Source organism: Euprymna scolopes, chromosome 8 (genome assembly GCF_053919585.1).
Source record: "Euprymna scolopes isolate OS-2025 chromosome 8, ASM5391958v1, whole genome shotgun sequence".
Lineage (NCBI taxonomy): Eukaryota > Metazoa > Mollusca > Cephalopoda > Sepiida > Sepiolidae > Euprymna > Euprymna scolopes.
The window spans coordinates 56,842,820-56,853,178 of NC_136489.1; positions in this window are offsets into that span (position 1 = coordinate 56,842,820).

The window sequence follows — 10,359 nt, forward strand, 5'->3', positions numbered from 1 at the left end:
CATTCCCCTTTCCTTCCACGCGCGTAGTCGTCAATGGCCGAATGAACACGTGTACACCCAAGACTTTCATTTCTCAACAGAAAATAAACGACATGTTTATTTTATTCCAGCATTTGAGTTCTTTGTTTCCTTCATTCAATTCGTTTCATTATTTTTTCTTGTGGAGAGCCAGGGTATTTATATCTTGGTCCACAACAGATGTCTGCGAAAGAGAAAACCTACAAAATTGGATGAAAAAGATGAAAAAGGTTAAAGAAAACATGAAATCTTTTTTTCAAGTTAGACAAAAGTGTGTTCTGATGCAAAGTGTTAATACAATTATTTATATTGAAAAGTAAACGACGAAGGAAATCGTGATTAATATTGAATAAAAAGATAAAGTTTAGAGGATAATAGGTGAAAGGTGAAAGAAAGAGAAATTATAAATCAATAACAAGTTTGACATCACAAAGATAAAAGTACAAATAAAACTGATCCTAGATTAAAAGATAAATGTAATTGCGGAGGGGGGGGGGCAAACAAACAAACAAAAAGCAGATAAATCTTTTATTTATACATGTTTTTTTTTGTTTTACTTTGAAATCTTTAAAGATTTCAAAGTAAAACAGGAGTTTATATCCGTTGAAGTGTCGAAAATGGAAATAAAAGATTGTTGCTATCATAATGTTGAAGTTAATCGCGTTATGATGGTGATATGTTTGAAATACATAATCTCTATAACTTTGTGTGTGTGTGTGTGTGTGTGTGTGTGTGTGTGTGTGAATTCTTTTCGTTTCCTATGGACTCTGCAACGGCTGGGCCGATTTTGATGACAGTTCACACAAATGTACTCTGTGTATCTAGCAGTGTTCTTAGATGTTGGTATCAGAATGTCTTCATATAAGTATCGATAATCGATAATCAAAAAAATTCGATGAAAGAAGATGCACGAGATTTTGACCAAAGTTAACACCTTATACAGCCTAATATTATAAGTGCATTTGAGAAGTTTTATTACCACACAAGCGGAAAGACCTGGCATATAAAATCAGCAGTATGTTCATTGACATGATAGAGATGCGTTCGAAATTAATGTTTCTTTTAGAGCACAATTAAAACATGATATTTGGCTTTTACATTTTAAACTTTAATTAAAACCGTTACATATAAAAAAAGAAAATTTTATAAAATCAGCAGTAGGTTTTCTACAGTGCAATGTGTAAAATAAAGATGCTCAGTTGTTGTATTGAGGTGCGCTATAATGTAACAACAAAGACATTATAGAACTAATGGTTTATATATATATATATATATGTATTTTTTTTTAAATAGGAATCACCACTTATCAAGGCCCAGAGACCACTCGAGGATAAGGATTAAGAATGTACAATAGTCAATCGGACAATATAGTAATCGTTAGTAATGGAAATTCAGTAAATTTGTTAACTTAAGTGGAACGGCTCTTCAAGAACTTGTTTACGTTGGACTTGAAGACAATCAGATTGTAGTTAGCTGGAAAGCAGGAAAATGGAAAGTTTCACAGGCGTGCACTTCTAAGAAAGAAGCTTTGCTCATGGAATCTACATTTAGGTTTAGGCACAGATAAAGAGTGGGGGAATTATTGATAGTGTTTTCAGCTAGACGAGTGTCTCTTGTGAAAGTTTGGCGAGGGAGGACCATAGATTGAAGCTCAGTCGAGCACTTGCCATGAAAATAACGATAAAGCAGAGACAAACTCGCAACATCTCTTCTGTGAGATAGAGGTTGCAGGGAAGAGAAAAGGACATCTCCTACGAGGCTATGAGAGTCTATTTTGAACTCTATCAAGGCAGGACAAGTCCTTTCTAACAGCTCCTGCCCAGATGTGGCAACAGTACTCCATCCTTGGACGTACCTGGCTCTTCTATAGATAGAGAATTGCATCAGCAGTGAGATATCTACAGGATCGATAGAAGGATCCCACCATTTTTCCAGCGGAGGATAGAAGCGTGAATGTTAGTCAACCTGCGGCCAAGCGTGGAGTGAGTTATATTGTCTATATTCATATACACAGGGTTACAGATATTGTGCGTATGTATAGATAGTTCCATGAAATCTCTACACAATGTATTGTGAACTGTCACTGTGCAGAGGCATGTGAAGCTTTCTTCTGGTGCACCACGATATAAAGAGTGGGGGAATTATTGATAGTGTCCCCAACTAGAATAGGTAATCAATCAATTTGATTGAAAAATGGGCGATTTTCAATAAAAAATATAAGAGCGTGAAATATTTGTTGATCATCATTCAATTCCGGGTAACATCGGGTCTCCCTGCTAGTAAAAAAATACATCAATTTCTGAATTATGAAACTAATCTCCTTCTGTGTCCCTTCCTCCTTCTCTCTATGTTTCTTTCTGCCTCCATCTTTCTTTCCACTTTCTGCTCTTCTCTCTCTCTCTCTCTCTCTCTCTCTCTCTCTTTCTTTCTTACTTTCATAGTTCTTCTTTCTCTTTCTTCCTCCCTCCCCACTTTCTTTCTATTTCTCTCTCTTTTTTATTTTTTCTCTCTTTTCTTCTTCTTCTTCTTCTTCTTCTTCTTCTTCTTCTTCTTCTTCTTCTTCTTCTTCTTCTTCTAGCTTTTTTCCTATCTCTCTTTTCGTTTTCTTTCTCACTCTTCTCTTCCTCATCACATTCCATTCATCATTCAATTTACCAAAAAATGAAAGCAACCTGAATAAGTGCAAACAGTAATTTACATGCAAGCTTTTTCCAAGACATGAGTCATTTCAATTATCTATATAAATAAAGCAATAGATGCATGTATGTGTGTCTGTGTCTGTCTGTGTCTGTCTGTAAATATTTAACCGATAAACTCTTAAACTACTGGTCACATAACACTGAAAGTAACAGGAAACCACAGAGCAAGAGTGGTGTACAATGATTAAATGAAGATATATTGGACATTTAATCACTGTTTTAACTTTAGTTTCAGAAAACTCAGTTATTTTTCTTTGCATAATTGACCTAATCACATCAAGTGCGTACCCATTCTTGGATAGGGTATCAGTAATCATTTTAAATTCCTCATCTAGTTTTGATTTTGAACAAATCATCAGGACACGATGTGTTAGAGTCCAAATTAAATTGATCTTTCGTTTTTTTTGTTTTTTTTTTGGGGGGGGGGGCAAAATGAATTCCAGTATGTATACAGTCTTGTAAATGTGGATCTGCGGTATATTGATGTAAGGTAAGTAGATGGTGTTTTGGCTACCAATACATAACACATACATCAAATCTGTTGCCAAGGTCTCTGGAAAAATGGTGGGATCATTCTTCCACTCCAGTAAATATCTCACTGCTGATGCAATTCTCTATCTATATAAAAGCCAAGGATAGAGTATTGTTGCCAATCTTTCACGAAAAGCACCCGTCTAGCTTGAACCACTGTCAATAATTTTCCCCACTCTTTGACTGTGCCTAACTCAAAACGTAGATTCCATGAACAAAGCTTCTTTCTTAGAAGTGCACACCTGTGGAATTGTCTTGTTTGCTTGTTTCCCAGCTGACTACAATTTGGTTGTCTTTAAGCAAATTCTTCATAAACCGCCCCCTTAAGTAATCCAATCTACCGCTCCAATAGATATCTCACTAATGATGCAATTCTCTATCTATATAAAAGCCAACTACATCCAAGGATGGAGTACTGCTGCCACATCTTGGCAGACGTTTCTAAAAAACAGCTTATCCTGCCTTGGCAGAGTACAAAATAGACTTCGTAGCTTAGTGGGAGATGCCCTTTTCTCTTCTCTGCAACTTCTCCCCCACAGAAGAGACGTTGCGAGCCTGTCTTTGTTTTATCATTATTTCCATGGCAATTGTCCGCTTGTGCTCCAATCCCTGGTCCCCCCTCGTCAATCTTTCACGAAAAACATCCGTCTAACTGAAACTGCTATCGATAATTTTCCCCACTCTTTATCTGTGCCTAAATCAAAACGTAGATTCCATGAACAAAGTTTCTTTCTTAGAAGTGCACGCCTGTGGAACTCTCTTCCGTTTGCCTGTTTCCCAGCTGACTTCAACTTGGATGTCTTTAAGCAAATTCTTCATAAACCAAATTTCCATTAGTAACGATTACTACAATATCATTCTATTGATTACTGTACACTCAATGACTCTTATCCTTGAGTGGCCTCCGGGCCTTGATAAGTGGTGACTCCTATGTAAAAAAAAAAAAACATCAAGGAAAGCTATGGATGAGTTACATTTTTCTTCATAAATATACTTTAATGTGGGATGCATTTTATTAAGTGGGGAGAAAAAAATTAATTGCCTCCGTTTGGTTATTGAAAAGAAAAAATGTATCGAAAATAGACTAATTGTTTCATGGGTCCAGAAAGTAATTGTTCTTCATGGAAACCGACTAAAATATTCACCATTATCGGTCCCACGACTGAGCCCATGGACAAACTTTCTATTTGCTTATAAATAACTGAATTCAACAGAGGTAGTGGTAAATTTCATCAGAAGGAAGAATCTTTTAGGTTTGAGCCTGATTAACTCTAGGATCTTGAAAATGTCATAACGTTGTTTTATTCAAATCGCCTCCCTGTTTTTTTTTTTTTTTTTCACCCATGAACAGAATGCAACGTTACTTTATTTTAATAATGTTCATATTTTTGATTTTTGTTCTTCAAATCCCTTGATACAGCTTTGAAAAAGTGAGGGCAAAACCGGTCAGCTGACACCACCATTATTTTTTTTTCTTCTTCCCCTCTTTTTTAAACATATTTTATGTATTTTAATTCTAATCATGAATAATAAAAGTTTTCCCCTCATAATTGCAATATTTAAATTTTGTACCTCCCGAAGAATATATATATATATTCAATAGACAATTGGCTCTATAATAATAAATACGAAATCTGCATTGAAATATATTTAACAATTCACGACCGCGCAACAATAAATAGTTGAACAATAAAACTGCACCTGGATATTTTTTCCGATGTGATGAACGTTGATTAGAGTGAGGAGGGGAGATTTTATGTGCAAACTTTGAGACCATATTTTATTTTCAACTAGCAAGTACAAACAAGATGATGGTATGTTTATCAAGGCCCAGAAGATAAGAGTTATTACGTGTACAGTAATCAATGGGATAGTGTTGCAGTATTCATTAGTATTGGAGATTTGATAAAGTGTCATTACTTAAGGGGGCGGTTCATCACGAATTTGTTTTTGTTGGACTTGAAGACATCCAAGTTGAAGTCAGGTGGGAAACAAGCAAGTGGTAGAGAGTTCCACAGGCGTGCAGTTCTAAGAAAGAAGCTTTGTTCATGGAATCTATGTTTTGATTTAGGCACAGATAAAGAGTGGAGAAAATTATTGACAGTGGTTTCAGCTAGACAGGTGTTTATCGTGAAAGATTGGCGAGAGGGAACCAGAGATTGGAGCTCACATGAGCACTTGCCATGGAAATAACGATAAAACAAAGACAGGCTTGCAACGTCTCTTCTGTGGGAGAGAGATTGCAGGGAAGAGAAAAGGGCATCCTCTACTAAGCCACAAAGTCTATTTTGTACTTTGTCAAGGCAGGATAGGCTGTTTTTAGCAGCTCCTGCCCAGATGTGGAAGCAGTACTCCATCCTTGGACGTACTTGGCTTTTATATAGATAGAGAATTGCATCAGCAGTGAGATATCTTCTGGAGCGGTAGAAGGATCCCACCATTTTCCCAGTGACCTTGGCAACAGACTTTATGTATACGTTCCATTTCAGATTAGGAGTAAAGGTCAAACCCAGAAGCTTATCAAAACATGGGGCCTCCCCTAGACGAGAAGCAATGAAGAAATACATCAATTTATGAATTGTGAAAATAGTAGCGTTGCCCGAACCCATAAAAAAAATAGAAAAGATTATAAAGTCATTGACGTGAATAGAGAAGTGAGCAAAGAGCGGTGAGCAAAGAGTTAGGAAAGCAGTCAAGGGAAAATGAATGAGTGAGTTCGTTTTATTTGTCGATTGGCTCCCAGGCGATGTGAGAAAAAAGGTTTTGAAAATTAAATCTTTCTCTGAGCGTTGATTGGCCGAGAAGTGCCCTCTTTTGTCATGTGGTATGCTTTCAACTACGTCCGCCAAACAAAATGCATTTTAAGTTTTGTTCCCCACAGAATTTGCATGGGCATATTTTTTCAAAATCTTTGCGCTTTTGAAATTTATCTTTTTTTTTTGTTTGTGCGTGTAATTGTGTTTTTATTTATTTCTTTGTTATTTTTTTGGTGTATTTAACCACACAACAGCCATCGTCCATCGACGACAAAAGTGCTTTGAGAATGGTAGTGACTATGTAGAAAAATAAATTCTGGAGCAGAAAAAGTCGCTCGTTTTAATGGTACCACTTCCGTCTTTTAAGTTAAAAAATAGGAGACTTTACTTTTGGAACCACCCTCTATAATATAGTTACCTGGTCAATTGGAGTCCAAGACTTTGCACTGAAGTAAAATGTGTAACTATTTTCGAGCCGTGAAAGAAAAAAGGTTTGACGTTTCATATTGATGTTATCAATTTTATTCAACAATCACTGTGAAAACTACAAAGGAAGAAATGGATAACATTTAAGAAAGGTACGGGAGAATACATTTCAATAGAAAGGCAGACAAAAAGAAGAAACTGAATGAATTATAAAAAGAGGAAGTTATAATTACCGCGTCTCCTTTGCTAAAATTAGTTGGACTGAAGAGAGTGCAATATTTGTACCTTAATTTCAACTACATTTCATGTTTGAATAGCAAGACTTATACAACCAAACTTACAAAAAGTTTTCATTATTGAAATTATTTCAAATAGTAGCCACTTACATTAAATCATACAATTAATTGGAGAAAGGAAAATTAACGTTATTCACTTTTTCACTGAGTCAACAATTTTAAATGTAAAAGAGAACTTTAGTTGAACACTTGGATATCTCTGGATCTCTTTTTTTTCCTTTTTTTTTACAGAGTCACAAATGATCAAGGTCTAGAGACCACTCAAGGATATGGGCTAATGAGTGTATTGTAGTCAGTGGGAAAATATCGTAGTAATCTTTAGTAGTGGAAATTTGGTAAATTTGACGTGTAGCAACCGAACTCTCTACAAACAGGCAGAGCTACTTCTCTTGACGAGATTTGAAATCCATTTTCTCTCTGGCTTGTCCAATCACAAGCCAGCTCTCTATCACGTGACAGGCGAAATCTGAGACCATTAATTATCTTTCTCGCTGGTTTGCCCAACAGCAAACATTGCCGGAGGGCTTTGGCCCCCAGCAGAACATGAGTACTACGATCTAACAATGGCTCTCTTCTAGCGACCATTTATTTCCACGCGCTGTACCACACGAACTTTATCATTCTACAGGACTACCCAAACGAACATTCTTTGTCATGCCAAAGAACATAAAACTCACACTCACGCATGACAACACATTAACACACTGAAGACTTTGCCCTTTCTTTCTCTTTTAATCAGATTCCTTTGTACCGACGGCTTTTACCTAACATGTGTAAACGGAACTGAACTATTCTCTTCTTCAACTAGCCAGCAATATATTCTATCTTCACACAAAAACACTTCAACTTACTAAACTCGTTTTTCTCTTCAACTAAAGCTACTAACGAAAATAACAAATAAAGTTTATTAAATGTTAAAATGAGACTTCTTTTCGTTATCTTCATTATTAACTGAAGACGGCTCTTCAAAAACTTGTTCACATTGGACTTAAAGACAATCATGTTGTAGTCACTTGGAAAGCAGGTAAACGGAACAGAGTTCCACAGGCGTGCAGTTCTAAGAAAGAAGCTTTCTTCATGGAATCTACATTTAGGTTTAGGCACAGATAAAGAGTGGGGGAAATTATTGATAGTGGTTTCAGCTAGATGAGTGTTTCTCATGAAAGTTTGAAGCTCAGCTGAGTACTTGCCATGAAAATAACGATAAAGCAGAGACAGGCTCGCAACGTCTCCTGTGAGAAAGAGGTTGCAGGGAAGAGAAAAGGGCATCCCCCACTAGGCTATGAAGTCTATTTTGAACTCTGTCAAGGCAGGATAAGAAGCTTTTAGTAGCTCCTGCCAAGGTGTGACAACAGTACTCCATCCTTGGATGTACTTGGCTCTTATATAGATAGAGAATTGCATCAGCAATGAGATATCTACTAGAGCGGTAAAAGGATCCCAATATTTTTCCAGCAACCTTGGCAATGGATTTGATGTACGTGTTCCATTTCAGATCCAGAGGCTTTCAAAACATAGAGCCATCCCAAGATGAGAGCCATTTATTTCAATTGGTGCCAGATGGGGATCAGAGCGTTGATGATGGAAAGATAGAAGCTTGGTTTTAGATGCATTAACCAGCCACCTCTTTTCCCATTGCAGCACGTGCTCAAGATTAGAGGAGAGAGCATCAGAGAGCATTAATACTGTGAGATTCTGATTTATGTCCATCAATCACTACTCTTATGAGTCTATCAGAGAGAAATAATTAAATAATTGAAAAGACATTTCTAGCTATACAGTAGCTAGAGGTTTTATGGAGAAGACCTTTATCAAGAGCAATTGCCCGAGAAAGGAAGCCTCCATCGAGAGATTTGCTAATCCTATGAGATATAATTGTTAGTACATCTGCTGTAAATCTAGCAGAACAGAAACCATATCACATGCCACTGAAGAGGTTATTTTTGCTGAGATGGTTGACTACTCTATTCAACATAGATTCCAGCAACTTACTCATGATGCACAGGAGCCTGATTGGTCGGTATTGAGAAAGAGATGACAGATCACCTGAATTTTTTAATAGATATATATAATTAATAGATAATATACTGATGAGGTTTTTCAGAGTGTTGGGAAGCAATTACCCTTAAGACAATGCTTAAACAGTTTTGTAACTATGAGAGCTAGTTCTGGTTGAAGCTTTTTGTGGACTATAATAGAAATGTCGTCAGTTGCTTTACTGGAATCAAGGTTTTTGATTAGCTTGGCAACATCACACACAGATATTTGTATGTAGCATTTCAGACACAGGAGGAAATACAGGGTATTGGTGGCCTTAGTCACATGGGAGAGAATAAGCTGCAAAGTTCTTGGCAAAGAGTTTAGTTTTGCCGGATGCTGACGAGATTACCACAGGTCCATTGATGATGGTTGGGATAGAGCATACGCTTTTATTCAGGACCCTGTTTGTTATTTGCCAGAACTGGTGGGAACCAAGCCACTGTTCTTTATTACACTTTTACAGTGGTTGCTGGCAATCTTGAAGGCAGTTTTAGTCTCAGTACACCTATTACGTTGAAAGCAATGAAAATAATGATTTCTGTGCACAATGACAGCAGCACATTTTGGAGAGAACCATAGCTGGTTGTTAGGTTTTTGGTGAAAACTTTTGGAGGGTATGAAACGGTCTATCTATACCTATAATTAATCATTGCATCAGGTCTAATACTATAAAGGACACATTCTTTTTAAACATGGAATGCAGAGATAAATCATATATAAATGTACGAAAGCTATCCCAGTACGCCATAGAGTATCAATATACTGCACAATGAAGAGGTATGTCAGAGGACTTATTACATTTTGTTTTTATCTTAATTGAGACTACTGAGTGGACAGAACAGAGGATGAATATAGTTCCGGGCAAGTTGTGAGAAAAAAATCTAGGAAACTTGCATACTGATCATCAGTGTCGGACACACAGGTGGGTTCGTGAAGAATCTGAGTTAGGTCCTAAGCAATGGAGAAATCGTGACAGAACCTTCCCTCATCATCTGTCTTGTTTGAGTGGGCTAACCATTCCACATTTTGAACATTAAAGTCTTCACAGACATGAATGTTAGCCAAAGGATAAGCAGATAGGATGTGGTCAATTTTCTCAGATATGCTCTTAAAGATAGTAACTCCACTGTTGTTGGGGTGATAGAGGGCAAATATAAGCTCAGTGGTGTGAGAAAGTGAAACATATATACATAGAGCACATATAGGACCATTTAGGGTCTTCTCTGAAGATGTCCCTATCACATGGAAACCCATCTCTGATGTCGGCACATATTTCATACTCATGGCGATCTTGGAGGTCAGATTTGGATGTTAAATTAGGATATCCTTTAATTACAAACTCATCTAGAGAAGAAATAGTCTGTCCAATGTCAGTTCCTTTAGGAAGAATAGGTCTGGTTTGGTCTTCTGTAATTGGGTTTCAACCTCTGGAAGGTTGGAACATAGATTCCTGATGTTGGAGAAGGAGAGTGGGTAATGGGGGTCTATGTTGGAAGTTAGAATTCTGAGTTTAATCTTGTATTCTTTCTGAAGACTTTTGGAATCTTTGGATTTGTGGAATAAGTTGACAGACTTGGTTAGAGCAGGGCAGAG